Source organism: Rhinolophus sinicus, chromosome 13 (assembly GCF_057876585.1).
Source record: "Rhinolophus sinicus isolate RSI-liver-muscle chromosome 13, RSI-T2T, whole genome shotgun sequence".
NCBI classification, from domain to species: Eukaryota; Metazoa; Chordata; class Mammalia; order Chiroptera; family Rhinolophidae; genus Rhinolophus; species Rhinolophus sinicus.
The window spans coordinates 55030123-55050314 of record NC_142513.1 but is presented as its reverse complement, the minus strand read 5'-3'; the positions used below and the strand labels follow the sequence as shown (position 1 = coordinate 55050314).

Sequence of the window (20192 nt, the reverse complement as noted above, 5' to 3'; positions counted from 1 at the left end):
TGGGATCCCTACTCAGTCCCTGCTGGTGACATCTGCATGCTGAAAGGCACTTTCCTGGGTCACCTGGTGTCACTGGACTACCTTCTGTGTGTATATGTGTGTGGTGGTATTGGGGGCAGAAGCCATTGGACTTGAGTGTGCTTATGTCACTGGATAGAGATCAGAGAGAGAGACGCAAAGCTTCCCTGTTTGTGCTGCTGTCAGCAGATTGGGTCCTGGGTTAAGGAGGGAGATGGGTTTGGCCTAGGACTGCTACTCAGCAAGGGGGGTCTGACCACTTGCTGGCTGTGGAAAGAGAGGGACACGGGCTTCTTTTGTCCAGTCCCTCAGCCAGAGAACACAGCCCTTGCTCATTTGTCTTTTTGTCTCTGTCTTGGTGGTTCTGGGTTACAGGTCTCTCCAGAGCCCAGTCTGGGGCACAGGGGACATAAGATAATAACCCAAGAAGCTCAGCACATTGTTGTTCCTCAAATCTTAATATTCCTCGCCAGCCTGCCTTCTTTCCAGCTTTCAAGTCCCTTTTATCATTGCCTGTTGGAGTACTTTCCAGGGGACAAAGAGTCTATGTCATCTTTTTGCAGAACTGGACGTCTATCCAAAGTACCGCTTTGGATAAGAAAAAATGTTCATTATGCATTAAGTGAACTTTTAAGTTTTGAAACAGTGCGTAGAGTATGGACCCATTTCAAAATATGCAAGTTATACTTCTAAATATGCACCGAAAATAGGTCAAAGAAATATACAACCAAATAATAGCATTTTTTTCAGAGTCATGAAATTAATGGTGATTTTTATTATGTCTTCATATTTATCTGAATTTGAAAATTATTTTTACGATGACTATAGATTGATTTTTCTAATCCAAAAATGAAGGTAGAGAACTTACCATTTTACTGGTCTTTGAAAAAAAATTATACCGAGTGGAAATTTAAATGTAATTAAAGGGGCTGTGGTTCTAATTTTGACAAGAAAAGGCTGGCGGTGGGTAATATGCTTGTGGTTTGTAAGTACTTAACAGACTGTCAAAGTAAAGAGGGATTAGGCTTGTAATGTACTTCCCCAAAGGCAAAATTCAGAATGAAGACGAAAATTACAGGGAGGGACATTTTGGCCTAATTTACGAGAGAACTTTTATAAAACGAATTTTGTTCAACAATTTAATGATCACTTGTCATGTGTGTTATAGAGTTTTGTGCAACGGAAAGATCCTCGCAGGTTACAATATGGCTTTTCTGCCAAGTGTACCCCTTGCGTCTTAATCATCTGATTGTCTAGGTGAGAACGCCTGACTGGAACTTGACTGTTGATGGGAAAACAAATTTGTCTCATTTGGAGAAAGTTGAAGTCTAAGGGAGCAGACATGTAATCGTATGGCTTCCCTGTTTTCTCTTTCCTTTGAAAGGTCCACCCACTTCTATGGCTCATTCCTGGGGCCCTGTGAATCTGGTCCCCATTTTGGAGAAGGATGGTGGAGAAACCTTTATTTCACCTTCTCCCCATTGTGAAATAAAGCCAAAAAAAAGAAATCTTACTGTACCATGTGGCTCTTATCTTGTCCAAATTTTTTGCCACTATGGTAGCTGGATGAGGAGTCTTTCCCTGAACATTTTCCTTTGTGTTTAAGAGTTTTAAGCTACTTTAGAAGTTACCCCACATTTCAGAGGTATGGAGGAGACGTAGGGCTGTGGCACCGGAAATGCCACTGATGGAAGGATAAGGGCTCTGAGTTCATGGGTTTGTGCTGTAGCCCTTTTTCCGTATGCCTTTGGATTACCTGCCCAAATCTCTGCTTAGCCATGCTCCAGGGAAATGAGGAAGTACAAGGAGGCATCCAGTAGATGTCTGCTGAGGTTGCAATTAGGTGCATGCGTGAATCTGTGAAATACTGTGACCCATCAACGCCAGCAGTTTTCAGATTGTGCTGGAGGTGAGCTGAGGGGTCCAGCGCGTGGTTTCAGGACCCTTTGAAAGAGAGCAAAGGAGTTGCAGTGAGAACTTTAGTTGTGGTGCTTTGCCGAAACCAACATGCATCCGAACCACGCAGGAGGGAGTCAGCTTTGCAGAGGAACTGTGTGGTGTAGAAAATCAGCCTTTCGCTTCATTCCAAATAGAGCTTTCACAGCTCAACCTGGACAGTTTGCCGTTTTACGTCTGAGTGATTTAAAACATCTCTTTTAACAGGTAGACAATGCCAAGGCCACATTTTGGTATCAATGGAAAGTGCCATAGGCCTCAGGACAGAGCATGAAAGGAGCTTTGAACACACAGCCTTTGTCTGCATGAAAAAAAAAAAAATCTCGATAGAGAGATAGATGAGTGTGTGTGTGTGTGTGTGTGTGTGTGTGTGTGTGACTTTAAGAGCACAAGCACCTCAAAATCTTTTTGTTCTCATGGTGAGCTTAAAGCCTACTCTTTCTGACCACTCAGAGCTCCCAGAGCCAGAGCCAGCAAGAGAGGCTGTGGATGGACAGGCCTGCAGGAGAAATGCAGGAGGCCTCTGGGTATCTTCCCAAAGCTGCTGGCCATTTATCTTTGCCCCAGTTTTCCCGAGGTCCAGCCTGCATTCCTTCCTTTGTTTCCACAAGTTTTACATTGTCTTTGTTTTCCTGAAGATGTGCATTTCAGTATATACAAATACATGCTTTTCAGTAATCCTTCTTCCCCCATAGTTTGTCTTTTCACGCTTTTAATGATAACTGGTTGTAAACATAAGTCTTTAGTCCAATTTAACATTTTTTTCTATGATTAGAGGTTTTTTTTATATATCATATTTAGAAGTGTTTCCCTACCCTGCAGCCATACATATATTCCCCTGTGTCTTTCTCTTAAAGTTCTATTGTTTTTATTTCACATTTAGGTCTACAATCTGTCTGGAGTTGATAGTTGTGTCTAGTATTAGGTGGGGGGGCGGTCAAGATTCACTTTGTTCCATACGTCTGTCAGTTCATCCAGTACCTTGCATAGGAGAGACCACCCTATGCCCACCACACTGCAGTGTTTCCTTCGTGCTACATCAAGTGACCATACAGAGTTCTGTTGGTTTCTGAGATCTCTTTCGGCATCGTATCGGATTTATTAATGTCTGCATTCATTGAATGAACGTTTCAAGATTCTCCTAAATCCTCCTTTACTCTTGTGAGGTGTGCAGCTCTGGGATGCGTTCTGAACATCAGGCAATCACAAAGGCACAGAAACCCAAGCTGCTTACCTGTGTCATCGTGACCCACTGGTCTGTCTACCTGCACATGAACTTGAGCAAACAAATATGGAGACTTCAACACGTAGCTGCACAAGAAAGGCAAAAGCACGGGTGTCTGGGGATTTGAGTGGGTGCATTTACTCTTTAATTTGTTTCCAGTGCTGCTGTAGTTATCAGCTCCGACTTGTTTCCAAATCTAGGCCTTTACTTATTTGCAGTATTTCCTGCTGGCTCGGTAACCTTTGTGATAATTACATCAAATGTTATCAAGCGTTGCAACCAATGGCTTTTTAAATCACCACTATAACTCTTGTATTGAATATTACTTAAAGCAAATTTTATCTTTTATCTGAAGTTAATTGCAACTTCATAATATTTAACTTCTTGGGAAAATTGTCCATGCTAAATAAAATAACATTGCGTGTTGTTAAACTTGCTGTGGAATCTGCAGTCATTTACTCTTTAAGAGGAAAAAAAAAACTAAATTAAAGAGACATAAAAATTGTCATTAAAGTTGGGACTACTCACTGTTCCCTGGAATAACTTGACATTTCCTACATCCATAGTATTGCCTTGGTTTATTATTGGTTCAAGCAATTCCCTTAACCTCAAAATGTTCTTTTTCTTTATCTTACCCTTGATTGTCTACTGGTCCTTGAAAGTTGAACTTAAATGTCATCTCCTCCATACAATTTTCTTCAGTGCTTCCACTGACATTATTCCCTTCTTCCCTTCTGATTATATACCTCTTCCAATCATTTCTAAAAGGTTTTCACTGAAGAATCTTTTCTGGGCAAGAATATGCAGGAAATTCACCTTGGCTAAACACACATTTCTACTCTAGAATTATGTGTCTCCAAGGCACCCAGAATAGCAGTACTCAGAATACCGAACCCTGAAACTTTGATGATCATGGGAGATTTGTTTCTGAAGCACTTTGCTAATCCCGGGGTGGCTATGTGTTCCTGTCTGTCTCCTGTCATTCTCAAAAGTGTCCTGGATTGGCACTGTATCGTATAGTCACATTGTGGATCCATGGGCTATATAGCCTTTATTTAACTGAGTAGTGTTCAATTGGTTAGCTGCTTATCCTAGATTTACAAGTTACAGCCTTCCTTATTTTCTCTCAGTGTAAGATTTTCATCATTAACTCCCCTGGGCTAGACAGCCACGCCCCTTACTCAGCATTATCATTGACAGATGCCCACAGTAACTCAATGGGTATGTTGGCACCTTTGGGGGGATCTTTGACACCTCCTCTCTCTAGACTCCACACAGCCATGTTGGCTCAGTTTCTTCATCTGCAAAAAAAAAACACAACAAACAAAAGCAAAAACAGTGAAGGCTACTTCTCAAGGATGTTGGGAGTATTTCATGGTTCCGAATGCAAAGGAAAGCACACACTGAGAGCTGTGAAGTGCTATCCAGCGTGGGCTACCAGCAGTGGTCTAGGGTTTTCTGGTGAGAAACCCCAGTTACACTTTCTATCTAAAATGCAAACCTGACTTTTGATACCACTTTCTTCGAAAGGAAAATGAGCAGCCTCCGCCTAGTCGTCTGAGAAAAGATGGTTTTAGATGAAAAGAGTGTTCTCGGGAAGTGGGATGTGATTGTGAGAGCTGGGAAGGTGCCGGAATGGAGAGTCAGCTCAGGGCTGCTGCTGGAAGGAAGAGAGGTCGAGGGTGTCGGTGACAACGTCTGCTCCCCTGGCCAGGTGGGGCTCCTCCCTGGCTCGCAGGGTGGCTCACACTGATTGGTGCCCCAGGGTGGCCAAGACAGGGCTGCTGCTTGGGTTTCCCTAGTTGGCCTTCTAAGAGACTTTCTTTATCCTGACTTGGATGGACTCGGTCCCCAGGACAAAAGCTGCCACTGAACCTTTCATTCCCGAGGCTTATCTTCCTCTCTGGAAAGAAACGTGGAACTCCACGGTTCATCGTCTTTTTGGCAGGTACTGCACACGCTTCCCCGTTAATTAATCTTTAATGTCATTAATTGGCTGTCTGTGTGTTGACAAGGAAAAAGAGGCAACGCTGTTTGCAAATCAATTGAATTCTCATCTGAACCAGCATTTAGTTTTCAGGGTGAATAAAAACAATTACAAGCCTTTCCCTGGCTAGACTTCCAGTGCCTGGCGGATAAGACTGCTGAACTAAAAAATAATATCCAGGCAACAATCTACTGTTGCAGGGGCACTAATTGAAGGTTTTCCTACCACCCACGACTCCCCCCACCCCCTTCCTCACTCGCCTTTTGAAATCAGCTCCTTGGTTTGATATGGATCAGGGATGAGATTGGAAAGCTAGTATCATAGGCTCAGAATTTCCGCCCACACCCCTTTATTTCTCTATTTTGATTTTTGCCTCTATGGCAAAAATCTGCATCCCAAGCAGATTCAATGATGAGCCATTTGGTTGGGGTTACCTGCTGTCCTTACACCCACTGTGGGGACTTAATATGGTACAAATAGTGGTCCCCATGCACAGTTCGGACCCTGGGGCAGCAAGGTCAGCCCCACCTGGGAGTTTGTTAGAAATGCAAATCTTTAACCCCCCCCCCCAGATGACTGAATTATCAGGTCAATGTAAAAGTAATTATGGTTGAAAAGGTTCAAAATAATTGCGAAAACTGCAATTACTTTTGCACCAACCTAATAGAAACTCAGGGCAGGGGGGTGGGGTGGGTGGGCAGCATTTATGTTTTAAGAAGCTTTCCAGGGGATTCTAATGTAGGCTAATGTTGGGAACCACTGGTACAGAGCGAGGCCGTGCCCACTTCATACGAGGAAGACATTGCTTCCTTTCCTCACTGAGGGGATTAACTCAATAAGGGAACGTGGAAGAGGTGACTTGTTTTAATGGAATAATCATGCTTGACTCCCCGATAGAATGTTGTGAGAAGCAAATTGCTTTTTCGGGGCCTCCAGCACCCCTGTAACTTTTGGCGTGGAGCAGCTTCTGACTTCTGGTAGTGGAAATGGTCATTTCACTTTCTTCAATTTTTGATGTCTTTCCTCGCGTACGGAGGCAAAGAATGCGGGCCAGGGAGCTGGCATCTAACGAAAGAGGAAACGGGGCAAGCTGCTCCCCAGGAAGGAGAAAAATCTCCCAGATTGAAAAGGGCTCTATGCTGAGGAAAGGAGAGGGAGTTTTCATGTTGATCGTGGAAACCTGTAATACTGGGCTCATGTGAGAGGTCGCAAACGTGCTGCGAATGGCACTGTCCTGGCTCTTGGTGGAACCTCTGCCTCCTCGTGGAGAGGGAGGAGCAGCTGCGTCGTCTCCTTTTTGGGCGGTGGCTGGAGAACCCTGGAGAAGTCCTTCTGGGAGGGGAGCTGTCCAGCAGACGCCACTCTTTCTTCCAGTGAGGAAACCGAGACTCAGTTTACTGTAATGCTCGGACAGTCTTCCCGCCAGCCCTTTGCCAGGCTCACTGAGTCACGTGAGCATTTGCATCTTTGCAAACATCTCAGGACCCAAAGCCATATCACCTTTGCGACCAGAGAGCAGCAACCCTTAATCTAAGGACGTACACGTCACGTCAGGCTCCCAACTGGCCGGGACGGGAGCCGTGCCATTCTCTTTATTATAGGCTGTTGATGGAAAAGCTTGGGCATAAGATTTAATTTCAGTATTTATCTGTTCCTTGTCATTTGTTAGGGAGCCGAGGACTGTTGGGGGTGAAGTGTTGGGATTATACAACAGCTTGTTGAACGGGATGCATTTGTAGCTGGCAAGTGATAGAATTCCAAAATCCCCCCTTAGTTTTGCATCCAAGGGCCCATCCTGGCTGCCCTGGGCAAGGGACTCTGGCCTGAGACTCTGAAGTGGACACTGTGCTGGGGGTGTTCTCGGGAGTTTTCTCGGGAACATGACCTGTCAAGTGGTGAGGGAAGTAAGCGTGCGATGTAGGTACAACAGGCAATTAGAAGGGAAGTTGGGGTCGTGTTAGCAACAAAAGGGGGGGGGTTGTTCCTCAGCAGCCAAAAGCAACACAGGGCCCATACACGTAAAGGTCCTGGGAAGTTCTTTGTTTTCGTCGTCTTGAGACGCCGTATGGTACATGGATTATAAATTACGGATATATATTTGCAGGCGGCACTTCTTATCAACTTGTAGGGTGACCACATTGAGCAACTATTGTGTGTGTGTTTGTGTGCATGTTTGCTCTTATTTACATAAGCGTCAAGCCCCATCCCCCGCCATCGGATTTCAATAAAAGCAAACCCCCTTGGATTGGAGTTTTCCTATTTACTTGTTTTTGCTTGTGGGGGAAGTCTCTCTAAGTTAATTATGCCTTCTTTTCCAAGAGAATAATACGCTCTCAGTCTGGGATAATTAGGCAGTCTAATTAACCTTTACAAAAAAGCATCCCAGAGCTTTATAGTGGCTATATCCCTTCATTAGTTTAGTTTGGCTCGTCTTAACTGGCGTAGTTGATATTGTTGATTTGCATATTTCTTCCCATGGTATTTTAGTGCCATAACTTGTAATGAAAACACATTTGAGCGTACACTGGAGATTGACTTTAATGGAATTGGCTGCCTCACAAGCAGAGATTCTTCCAATGGCTACGGCTCTATCTTCATATTTACTGCAAGGCACTTAGCGGTACAATTTAAAGTGGGAAAAGCTCTTTTGAGTAATCATTTTTTAATAATTAGCTTAGGGATAATTTGGAAACTATCACTCGAAGCACTTTAATAACGTAAAGTAAGCTATTTCTGGAAATGTTAATGGAAGGCAAGCTCCTTGGAGACGGCCGAGAGTTAAAAGATCTGTAAGAATGGCTATTAATTATGGCCCAAAGCCCTCCTTCTGTTATTAGGCAACACAGTTATAAAACAAGGTAATGCAGCATTCAGAATTCATAGCAGCGCTCCCATTACACATGGAGGTGATTGCAGCCAGCATGAGACGCAGGCCGTGGTGAAAGCAGGCATGTCCCACATGCAAGGACTTTTTAAAACCTGTATCTTTGCTGTTCCTGTATGCAACTTCCTTTGAATGCACTAGGGGATACGCAGCAGATACTTAGGATTAAATCAGCAAGGACACCCTATGCAAGCCTTCCAGTATGAAAACAACTAGAATAATTATGCTTTTTAGGACCTGCTTTTTCTCCCACTCTATCAGAGACAAACACATTTGGCACTACCGGTACACAAACGTACAGGACGGGATTCAGGTGAACTCCGATATACACTCCTCCCTGTGACAAGACTGAAATGTTCTCAGCCTTAACCCTTCCCGTTCCCTATGCCCCGCCCTCTCCGGTCCCATCCAGTTGTTCTCCCCTGGAATGGAGTCCTCGGGACTGCATTTGGGTTCTATCTTGACCGTGCCCAGTAGGTCCTGTCTTTTCATCCCAAGGCATCTCCTGTATTCCCAAAACTTGTCCCCAGAAATCAGATGGATTCACCAGCCACAGGCTCTGCCCCTCGCCCCCCTTTGGTTTTTACTGCAAACAGTCTATTCTCCTTGTCACGGGGTGTTTCTGACCTTGGTCTCTCTGCCTCTTGGCTTTGACCTATCATTAGACTCACAGGTGGTATCCAACAGGGCTATTTTTATACAGCGCCTCCTGCGCTCAGGAGAGCTTGCCTGTTTCCTGAGAAATGTAGCAAGTCCTCAGCTAGAGGTTTACCATTGTGCAGGAATCATGGTGATGCTCAAATAGGGAGCCTGTAACAAACTTGGGATTCTCCTTTTAGCTCTGAAGGCATAAAAGAGAAGGGGTCTGACAACACAACAGCTTTCAGTCTGTTCTGCTTATCCACCACTCCCAACTATTTTAAAACAAAAGAACTCCAAATCCTTCTCTGTACACACTCCTATCTGGTATTTGCTTTCTTAATGGGGAAGCTGTTTTAAACAAGAGCTCCTTTGGGATCAACTACTATTTATTCTTCCCTTCTACTTGCACCAAAGCCATAGTATAAACTAATTAGAGATTTGTTATTCTAGAAAAGTTATAAGTTTGCCAGCAAGGGCATTGCCTAATTTTATTGCAGACAAATCAGTGGCTGTACATGTATGAAATTAAATGGTTTGGGCTGATTCATGCCTGCCTGCCTATTTTTATCGTTAGACAACAACAATTCCCGTTATACACAGCAGTAATGGCTGCTATCAAGGGCTTACTATAATATATGAGACCCTGACAGTGTCCCTTTAATAGTTCTTCAAATGCTCTGTTAGCTGGGATCAGAAAGTCAGATTTAATAGCCTACCAGATTTATCCCAAGCATGTGAAATCTGACGGAGAAAAAAATTGTAATCTTGGCTGTGGAGGATGGATGTGTTACTGATGGACTCAGATTTTGCTGGGAAAAGAGGCTTTGCTATGTCTTACTGGGAGCTGTTCCAGCTTCTGCAATGGAAGCACCTATCAATGTGCAGTCTGTTTTAGAATGAAGAGTAGAAATGAAAGGTGAAAAAGTGAAAACGTCAGTCTATCAATCACCACTGAGAAATGACAAATTTGAAAGTCCTCCCAAACACTCTTTTTTTTGCTGTTGTTTTAAAATCAAATAGGTACTAGCTTGGTGTTGTTTGAATAAAGAAGAAAGTACTAGGGGAAAGAAAAAAACCCCTAAAAATCTCAGTGGTTGAGACTATAGAGGCATAGTTACACATTCATCCATTCAGTACACATATATTTAGCACCTGCTGCTTTCCAGTTGCCAAAAGATCTCATATTGAGTAAGACAGGTCTCTACTTTCATGGAGTTTAGAAAGAAAAAAACAATGAAGAACTGAATATAAAAATAAATATATAATTTAAAGCACCTAGTTGATACTAATAATTATTAACAAAAGGAATAGTGATGATAAAACGCTATTAAAAACCTAAGACCGTGATATGATAAAGAAAAACTGAGGTAGAAGTGGGAAATAGATGTCATTATAGTAACACTAGACGCCAGAGCATGGAGCTGCTCCTAAGGTATCATTTATTTATTTCACATGCCTTTATGGAGCACCAACCATAAAATGACCAAAAAACAAAAATTGGGGAAAAGTTTATATTGCTGAAGAGTCATTGATTAGTTATTTCTTTTCAAAGATCAAGAACTTCAGACAGAAAAAGTCGGGAACCATATGACTTCACTCATATGTGCGATATAAAACTGAACGAGACAAACAAACAAAAATTCATAGACACAGACAACAGTTTAGTGGTTACCAGAGGGTAAGTGGGGGGAGGGGGGAGGTAGAAAAGGGTAAAGGAGGTCAAATATATGGTGATGGAAAGAGAACTAACTATGGATGGTGAACACACAATGGGATATATAGATGATGTATTATAGAAGTGTACACTTGAAACCTATGTAATTTTACTAACCAATGTCACCCCAAGAAATTTAGTAAAACAAAATTAAAAAAAGAACCTTGCAAATGCCTCCATACCTTTGTCAGGTAGGTTTGAAAAATAGCGACCAATCCCATTAAAAACAGGCACGCAGAGTAGGTTCTGCGTAGCCCAGAAGAATATGATGTGGTGCTTGTCTTTTAGGAGAAAAACCAGCTCTGCAAGTGCAGAGCTGCAAAACGATGAGTGAGAACTGCCATTGGAGCTTCCAAGGAATCGAACCCTCAAGAAATTACAACTCTGCAATGAGGTTCTGTGTGAACATGTTGTCACAACCACATCGGAAGGGAACAGTCACAGCTCTTGGAATGTCATGGATGTTCATTGCGCTCTGCTCGTGATTACATTGTACGCATTCATGCCGGAGCCAATTTGTCTTTCACAGCGTGGCAGAGACCTTTTGTAGCACACCGCGGCCAACAGCATCCGACGTCTTCATTTATTTCCTCAAAGCGATGAAGACGGAATGGACCAAACTTGAGGCTCCTGATATTCCCCCAGGAGAAGAAGTTGGTGGGGCATCGCGTCTGGTGCCATGACACGTCGTTTGGCTTCAAGTCGCAGAGCTATGGACGACGTTAAGTAGGACGTATTGTACTACAGTGAACAGGTGTGTAGGTGTTTAGGTGACCTTGCCTGAAGCCCTTGTCAGTGAGATTCAGTGGGATTCCGCGTGTTAATCAGGCAAACGTACGGTCCATTCAGGGCACAGACCCAAGGCATGAATGGAATTTGTCAAAGGCAGGAGGAACTTCATACGCGGGAGCCTCATGTGCTCATTCTGGAATGAAAAATTAATAACCTCCTGGAACCATTCATTATAAGATTTGATTAAAGAAAAGATAATTACATCTCCAAGGGATAGACTTGCTGATTCGTCTGGTTCAGAATGATTAAGATCAGCTGATCAAGGGCATGAGAAGGGCTCCCCCCTCCCCAGAGGGGAAGTGCCACCCTGCATCCGTCTGTGGGGTTTGCTCAGGGAAGGATGTCTTTCGGGGGACGTGGAGGGAATGGCCCCATCTGGCTGTGCACCCTGATATTTGTTCTACCTGGAGCTTAAGGACGGGGCTGCGTTTGGACCACGGTGTCACACCAGTGCACTGCAGCCCGGTTCCCAGCAGTACCGGTGGCCTCAGGTTGCCCCTGGAGCTTTGAACAACTCATTCTCCCTTTACCTTCTCATTCACCATGTCTCGTTTGAATGCTTTTCTATGTCTTTTTAAAGAGGAAGGTATAACCAAAGCAAGTTGAGAACTGTATAACCACTGTGGCTATGACTCTAAATAAATAAAACAAAACAAAAAACCAAAAAAAAAAAAAGAAGAAGAAAAGGAAATAACAGAATGTCACGGTTGAGACTATTGTAAATAGTCAACATTGCATCATGATTTCCTTCTTCCAGAATTTTCTCTGTCCGTGTCGAAGATTTTTGTATAGACTTGAACAAAGTAACTTTCTTTTATCCCATAAATCCCAATAAGATAGTTCACTCTGAAGGGTGGGGTGGTCCTTTGTGTGCTGTGTTGCAGAGGAGGGAATGGCATTCTTTCCTGGGAGGCTGTTTCCACTGCTGTCTTGGGCAATTTGTAGGAACAGAAGAGGGGACTAGCGTCCCGTTCCTCATTTCCCAGAAATGTTATCTCCCCATAGATGGGGCTGCCTCTCACCTCCCCTGGCCAAAGTCTTCCAAAGTAGCAGCCACCACCCAATACCCCTACACTGGTGGCCTTGGGGTCCTAGGAATTCTGTGAAGCCCTAACTCACCCAACTGAGCCCTCTTGGCCAACTCATTTTGTTGGGGACTCTAAATGACAGATGCCTTTTTCGGAGGTTCATGTCTGCAGAGGGACAGATTCCTCCTCCCTTCCAGCCTTTTCCCAAGCCACAGGGAGCAGACACTCACTCCTTATTTGGCTGCCAGTATCTCAGTTCTAAGGCGTAGGCTGAGAGCTCTGGAAGATGGATGAGCGGTGAGAAGATCTGTGCATTTCACTGGGAACACATCCTCTGCCCTTCTGCTTCATTGCATCCTCTCCACTCTCCTTTGGTAAAGAAGCAAAATGACTCGGGCATGCATTTCCCTGTTGGGGAGGAAGAATGCTTGCATGATTCTCTGCCTGCATGGCTCCAACATCCGGAGTTCTCGGGCCACGTGAAGAAGAGAAAATACCACAGAAAGGGTTATGTGGGTTAGGGCAGCTCCCTTCACTCCGGTGGTCTTCAGTCTCCTCATCTGTAAATAGAACTAATCATGCTTGCCTTCCCCAGGTTGTTTTGAGTCTCAAACTACTGTAAGTGAAAGTCTTTGCAAACCATAAAGGACTATTACAACTCCATATATACATATATACATATATGGAGGGGGAGGAAAGAGGGGGGAGGGCTGAAAAGACAACATTGAATTATTGTCTCAAGGAATCTTCAGCTTTGCAAGAACCAAGCTTAAGGAATTACGAGGGCAGACAGATTTAATCAGGAGTCCCTACAAAAGCAATCAAGATCAAATGAACTGTAATTATGGTAATCAGTTCGTGAACTGTAATGCTATGTTCCTAATTTCAAATATTATGAAGTCCCGTATAGTGAATCAATCCGTCATTGCAAAGATAATAAAATGTTCATGTCTGATGGGATATATTCCGTTTGATGGAAAATGTCATTCTTTTCATCAGAAACCTCATTAGAGTCACCAGTTTTTAATTTTAATTAAGGTGAATGAATCCCATGAATCAATCTATCATCTATCTATCTATCTATACTTATAATAATAAATTTAATATAACTGGTTATACTTATACAGCTCCTGTTCATTTTTCTCCTTAAAGGTTGTTTCCTCCAAGAGGACCCCCACTACCCCCAAATGAAATCCGGTTCTCTGGTTATAAAGCCTCTGGTGGAGCTGGAAACTTCCTCTGCAGCATGTTTCAATCTGTAGTTCTGCTTTTATTTTTGTGACTCTGTTGAGTGTTTGTGCCCCATGGTCTAGACTGGAAGACTCAGGATGGCTGAGAGTGTGCCTGTGTCATCCACATGGCCCAGTACATGCCGTTTAGAATCAATTCCTGCTCCTCCCCAAGGTCTGGGAGGTGCCATGCAGGTTAGCGTCTGCTTTCCGTGTCATTCCTGTTTCTGTTCCTAAAAATGCCCAGCATGTTTCTGCTTATAACCTGTCCTACTTGATGTTTGCTGTGCCTGCAGCTCTCTTCCTCCCGATTTTGCCTGGCTGTCTCTCATGCAAAATGTCACCAAATGTCACCTCCTTAGCAAGGCTTCCTCCGATCTCACATGTCTAAATTAGAATTCCCCCTCCTCAGGCACTCTTTACCTGATTTCCCTCTTTTACTTTCTTTAGTGCACTTGTCACTGTGTGAATTATCTTTGATATGTACACATCTATGTTGTTATGTGTGTATTTGTGTATTTATCAACCTGTGCTCCTTCTAAGATGTGAAAATCTCTGAATGCAGAGCTCTTACTGGTTTGTTTACTTTTTTAATCATCAGGGACTAAAACAATGCTTATCTTAGTAGGCATGCAATAAATACCTGTTATATGAATAAAGAAATGATCATAAGATATTCTAAGGTACATTTAGGATGAATGAAATAATTACTCAAGAAATAAATTTTATTATAACAAGTTTAGTCAGATAATTTTTTTTTCTTTCACAACTCGTGCCTTGGCATCGCATAAAAATGGGGTTCTGCTGGAAACTGAGGTTCCTCTGGATGTTAGCTTGTAAGAAGCAAACACAACTTCTCAAGTAGATGTGAACTCCATTCAGAAGTAGGTTAAAGACAGTGATGGGTCCAGGTTTCCCTCAACTCCTTTGGGTTCCTGGCCATGCCTGACCCTGGCTCGGCTCCTAATTTCCTAACTGGAACCTGTCTTCAGAGTTTTGTCCTTGAGAAGAGTCTACTCTAAACCATCGTCCATTGCATTCTTCTTCCCTAGTTTATTTGCGGAGAAAAACAAAGATGAAAATCCATACCTTTGTGACCATGTAATAACATGTAAAAACTTCTAATAACTTCATGCAGCTCAGGTTTCCTGGTCCTAAGGGTACACTGACATTAGAAAACTAGCGTCTCGATTTGCTGTTAGTCTTGGAATCATTTGAAGTTTTAAATTGGAAGGCCTGTGCAGGGGCAGTGCTTCACCCAAAAAGTAGACAGTGGGACTGGACCCCTAAAGATCCCTTCAACTCTAATCTTCCACAAATATTAAATGTGGAATGTTAAGTATGGTTGCACTTCAGCGGGGGGTGTATTTCCTTTTTCTTTTTTTAAGGAGGATCTCTGTCACTTTTGGAACTGTGCAGTCTAATAAACCATCTGATTTACCTAGAAAGCTGAATGCTATTCATGCCGCATATCTGTATAACTGTCATTCCAGACCTACCCACAGCCAGTGCAGTGGGGATTATGCCGACCTGCTCTCAGCTTCATGTTGAAAACTTCTCACTAGTAGCACATTTTCTCTATAAACATGTTAATTAAAATGCTTATAGATGTGTGTGTGACAGATGTTTCTGATGAAACATTGGATAAATGTGTTCTACGTAGATAAAATCTTAATACCTTTCAGTGAAAGCGAATTAGCATTTGAAGAAAAAATGTTAGAGGTAAAGCCATTTTTATTAATTATTTTTGAGTAGAAGGCTGAGCATTGGCTTGATTAGATCTTTCATATATTCTAGAAGTATGGGGACTAATTTTCAATTTTCCTCTTCTAGTCTGAGTGTCAAAACATTAAGTCAAATGTAACATAACTTGCCACAGAAAATAAAGTTGTGGCCTTCGTCCAAATCAGGAAGGATTTTCTTTCATGGGGGCCACAGAAAGTGGAGCCTAGAACTAGTACATGTGAGAGCCCTCTGAGAATTACACTGGCAAAAATCTGTACGTCGTAAGTGGGGAGATGGACAAAGGATGTGGGAACATCTAAAACTGTAATTGAGGCTCTGAAAGTTACTCAGAGAGGCGGTGTCGCATGGATGTAAATGCAATTCAGCTGCCTGAAATCTCATGACTTGTGCTTACTCTGTTTGGAGAAATCCCATGGAAAATATTAACAGATGGTTCAGTCATGGAAGCATAAAGGATGAGGAGTACCAGGTCCTGGGCGGCGTTGTACGTCTATATCGGTACGTAGCTGGTCTTGGTCAAGTAGGTGTACGCGTCTTGATCTCCTTGGCCAAACCAGTCCTGAAAACGTGGGGGTTCCTCAAGCCTCCTTACCTGGGAAAGAATTCTTGAGATCAACTGACATTCCTTGTTTGAATTTCCATTTTACCAAGTAACCATGATTTGCCATTTATAATTTTCTCTTGTAATAAGGGAATACGTTTGTGAGTCCTATCTGAGGTTGGCAGGGTTTCCATCTTAAATGAATATGTTGGAATTCTGTTTACATACGACCATGCTCCTGAGAGACAGAGTCGCTCTATGTGTTCCAACTGTCTGCTCTAGTCATTAGGTTCTGGACGGTGTGGAGTTGACTTTGCGTGTTTCTGTCTGAGTGGCTCTCTGGCCTTCCTTAGGTGACATTGGATCTCATTTTATTCACCTGAGATATACATCAACGCTGTTAGGGAAAAAAAAAAAAAAAAAGGCAGCCAGGCAAGTTTGTTTTCTGACTTCTGATGTATCAGTTCTGTGCTCAGTTCCTGAATTGCGGGTTCTTTTCCTCACCGGATAACGCATCTCTTACGTGGTACTTGTCACTGTGTCAATGATAGATAACACTGCCCAGGGCCACCTTGCCACCTTCCTGTTGTGATATTCCAGGCTGGAATGAAGGAAGCTGGAAACAGAGATATCACCAAGCTGTGTACATTGAGATAGACATTTTTGGTGTGCGCCCATCTCCACGCTGACGTGTCTTCTGGTGCCTGGGAGGGTGACGTGTCTCTGACCCCCTTTACATTTGGAGTCTTGTGACAGGTATTGACAGTGGGCTGTGAGGAAAGTGGTGTGTGTCCCTTCTGATCCAGAACATTCTGTGCTTTGGCAAGACCACCCCGCCTCCACCCCAGAAGTCTGTCCTTTCTGAGGCAACATTAAAATATGTATCTTCGTCTCTCTGGTCAAAATGACAGTCCTTCCAATACCCTGGGTCCCTGAGAGACGGCGTAGAGTAGTTCCCCACTGGGTTGGTAGATGTACCGTTTTATACCACTTTTGGATATGGACCACGAATAAGAAATTGACCACTCTTGTGTTATTTACTACTGAGAGTTCAGATTTTATCTATTATCATAGCATAATTTGGATGAGTATGGTATAATAAAAATATAGTGTGAACCACATAGGTTAATTATAAATTATTTTAGTAGCCACATTATAAAAGTAAAAGGAAACAGGTGAGATTAATTTTAATAATATTTTTTATTTAACCTAACATATCCAAAATATTGTAATTTAAGCATGTAATTCAAGTGAAAAATCACTCATGAGCTACCTTACATTCTTTTTATCATACTGAAGCTTTGAAACCAGTTGTGTATTTAACTGTCGCTCATCTATTTCACGTTTCAGGTGGTCACACTCCACCTGTATGGATTTGGGTGGTACTGTATCGAATAACACAGATCCATACCATCCTGACTCAATACATAAATTATATAAGCATGCATTTATAAATCAGTTATGGCTCAGCGCCCCGGCGTTATCAGCCTCACAAAATCAGGCAATCTGTCTTTATCTTTAAGTTCTGGGTGTTTCTCTTTGCTGTGTATTTCTCTCCAGCTGTTTGGCGACTCTGAGGCCCCCTGTGCTGTGTTAATGACAACCCATGGCTCTTCTGAGGCCTTTCTGAATTGTGCAGCACGCTATGCTCTGAATGTACACACAACACTGGTGGGTGCATGAGGCAATTGCCGTACGATGCAGTTTTACACATGGGCTCTTTGTGCTGTTTACTCTGCAGGGAAGGCAGCCAAGTAATAACATCCAATTCATACAGGTGCCTCCCAGGACACTTCCATTGGTACTTCATCCATCTATTTTCTGGAGGTTAAGAGGAGAGAGAAAATGTAAAGAGACTCAAATGCTTGAAACAGTTCTTTATTTCTTTTTTTTTTTTTATTAATTAAAGTTTATTGGGGTGGACAATTGTTAGTAAAGTGACATAGGTTTCAGGTGTACAATTCTGTATTACATCATCTATATATCCCATTGTGTGCTCACCACCCAGAGTCAGTTCTCCTTCCATCACCATATATTTGACCCCTTTCACCCTCTTCTACCTCCCCTCCCCCTTTACCCTCTGGTAACCACTAAACTATTGTCTATGTCTATGAGTTTTTGTGAAACATCGTGGGCGCTCTGAGCTTTTCTCTCCTTGCTTTTGGCCTTCCAAGGGCCGGACTGGATGGCGGTCTTAGTGTTCTTACCCCGCAGAAAAAAAAGGAAAATATCTTTCGCTATCAATAGGATGACGACACAACTTGTGACTGTGATTTTAACTTGTGATTTTAAAAGCCCACGATTGCCGATCAGTTCTTGCTGTGACATTGGATTCTATTTGCTCAGGTGGCCAGAAACATTGTAAGAGGCTAGGTCTCTAGAAGAAGTGCTCAAGTCACTGCAACTCGGCACCAGTTTCCATGGAACAGGATTAAGAGTGAATAACGTGGACATATTTTTAAAAAGATAAATATGCTAGACAGGCGTGGGGAGATTTTCCTAGTGTTTATAGTAGGCTCTCTGGTTGGGTTTACGTTGTGTCTCTACCTGAGAGTCATGTTGGGCAGGTCTGATGGGTTTGGGGGGCAGGTCCATCAGGATTCTGTTTGTATGAGCATCTCCCCATTGAAGAACATATTTCAAGGAAAGAAGGAGTCAGGCACAGCTGTACAGCTGGAGGGGAGAAAAAGGGATGTCCGTGCTGAGTGATGAATGCCACTTAAGTTAGAATCTAACTCACATAAGAAAAAAAAAAAAGGTTAAAATAAAAACTGGCAATGCCTTTCTATCAGAACTATGTAAATCAAGGTAAGCCAATACTGTCATATCAGAATGTAAAGAGGAAAGGTCAACATTTCCCCCTAGGCCACTGCGTAGATCTCTACCCAGCCTGGGCACCAGCGAGGTTTGATAAACTAAGGAGGAATTGGCTGGGAGGCGATGGAAGGGGTAGCTACCTCCCGTGGAATTCTGAAACATGTAGAAGAAAGAGGCGGGAATTTCTTAACACCAGTGGCCACACCTCACAGTAGTGGTGGCGTGTGGCAAGTGGAGCAGACACAACTGTTGGCAGTGGTCAGTGGATGACAGCAGCAGCGGTACCCAGCAGAGAGAGGAGTTCCCAGGGATTTCGCAGTGATGTCCCATGGATGCTGATGGGCATATCTGCAAGCACATGGGAGCCATCCCATAGGGGCTCCTGGAAACCCTTGGTGGCAGAACGGAGACTCCACAGGGAAAGAGTTCCTTGTATGAGCGGAAAGAAGCAAGAGCCAGTGAAGTGTGGATTGGAAGCCAGTTTCCATTTGTGCTCTCAGGGGGTGGGCTTAGAGGAACTCAAGGCAATTTTCCTCCTTCTTTACCTCTTCTTTTAAAATCATTACTATGTTTTAGTATTACCATTTTCATCATATAAGGAGCTTTTATTTGTTGTTATAGTCCCGTAGATGTAGGACAAAGTTTGTACCTTAATTCATTTGTAAATGTCAACATGGTGGTTTGAGAAACATTAAAAATGAGTGATGCTCATTTTGAAAAAAAGAAGCAAAGACCATTGTCACCTATACCCCTGTTTTTCATGCTGTCTGTACTCACATTCCAGGGTAGTGTCACAGTTTTGACTTAGTGGGACATGATGATAGTTTTCAAGCCCCTTCAAAGAGTCTTGGGTAAATTACTGACAAATCTGCTTTTATTTCCCTGTAATTATGGTCCATCATATTCTTGGAAACATCTCCTGACATTGCAGGAGAGACGCTGTGTGATCTTCACGTAGTTGTACTTTATGGCTCTTTGATCCTGGAACATTCCATCTTCCTTTCTTCCTCTCCACTAGCGCTCATTATTAAATTTGCTATTTTCTGCTGATCTCTTTCCGCACAATTTATTGTTTGATTCCATAACCCCCACTCTCAAGGGTTCCAGATAGATGTTGCTCTTTCATCTTTGAATTGGGAAATTTCTCTTTTATCCCTTAATTGCAGTATATAACTCCTTCTTTTGATTACCTTTACCTAAAACAATTGGGAGAACAGTGACATAAATGGTTACGCATTTTAGCCATCTCCTCTAGAAAATGAAAATCACCACATCTGGCCCTGGAGTTCAAGATGGATGGGATGATTTTGGTCCCTGTAGGGAAGCATTAAAACGGAAGCAGACCTGAATCCCCTTGGCTGGCAGCTGCTCTGAATCCTTGCAGTTGAAAGAGGTACAAAGTATGAATTCTTATGACAGCATTGGGGAATTTAGAAATTTTCTAGAGGGAAAAAAAACCAAAAACAAAAACGAGTTCATTTAGCTTGATAATTATTAGCAATTTATTTCAGTAGGCCTGATTACAATAGTAAGTGAACATTTGTGAAATAAACAGATTTTTTAAAGCCCTGGGAGTGAGCCTGAGCCTTTTTTTTTTATTCCAAATTTCTGCT

The 20192-nt window shown here is 42.8% G+C and overlaps 1 protein-coding gene across 2 annotated transcripts in view; it reads left to right on the top strand.

Annotated features, from left to right (window-relative positions):
- The window catches only part of MCTP2 (multiple C2 and transmembrane domain containing 2), a 438899-nt gene that overhangs the window by 42576 nt on the left and 376131 nt on the right, over positions 1-20192 (top strand). The window contains exon 1 of one of the 2 annotated variants that reach the window (XM_074317382.2): positions 5034-5147. The exons of the other annotated variant lie outside the window; for it this stretch is intronic. The gene's annotated coding sequence lies outside the window, so the exon portion shown is untranslated. Of the gene's footprint in view, positions 1-5033; positions 5148-20192 lie in introns of those variants that run through there. 2 annotated transcript variants of the gene reach the window in all.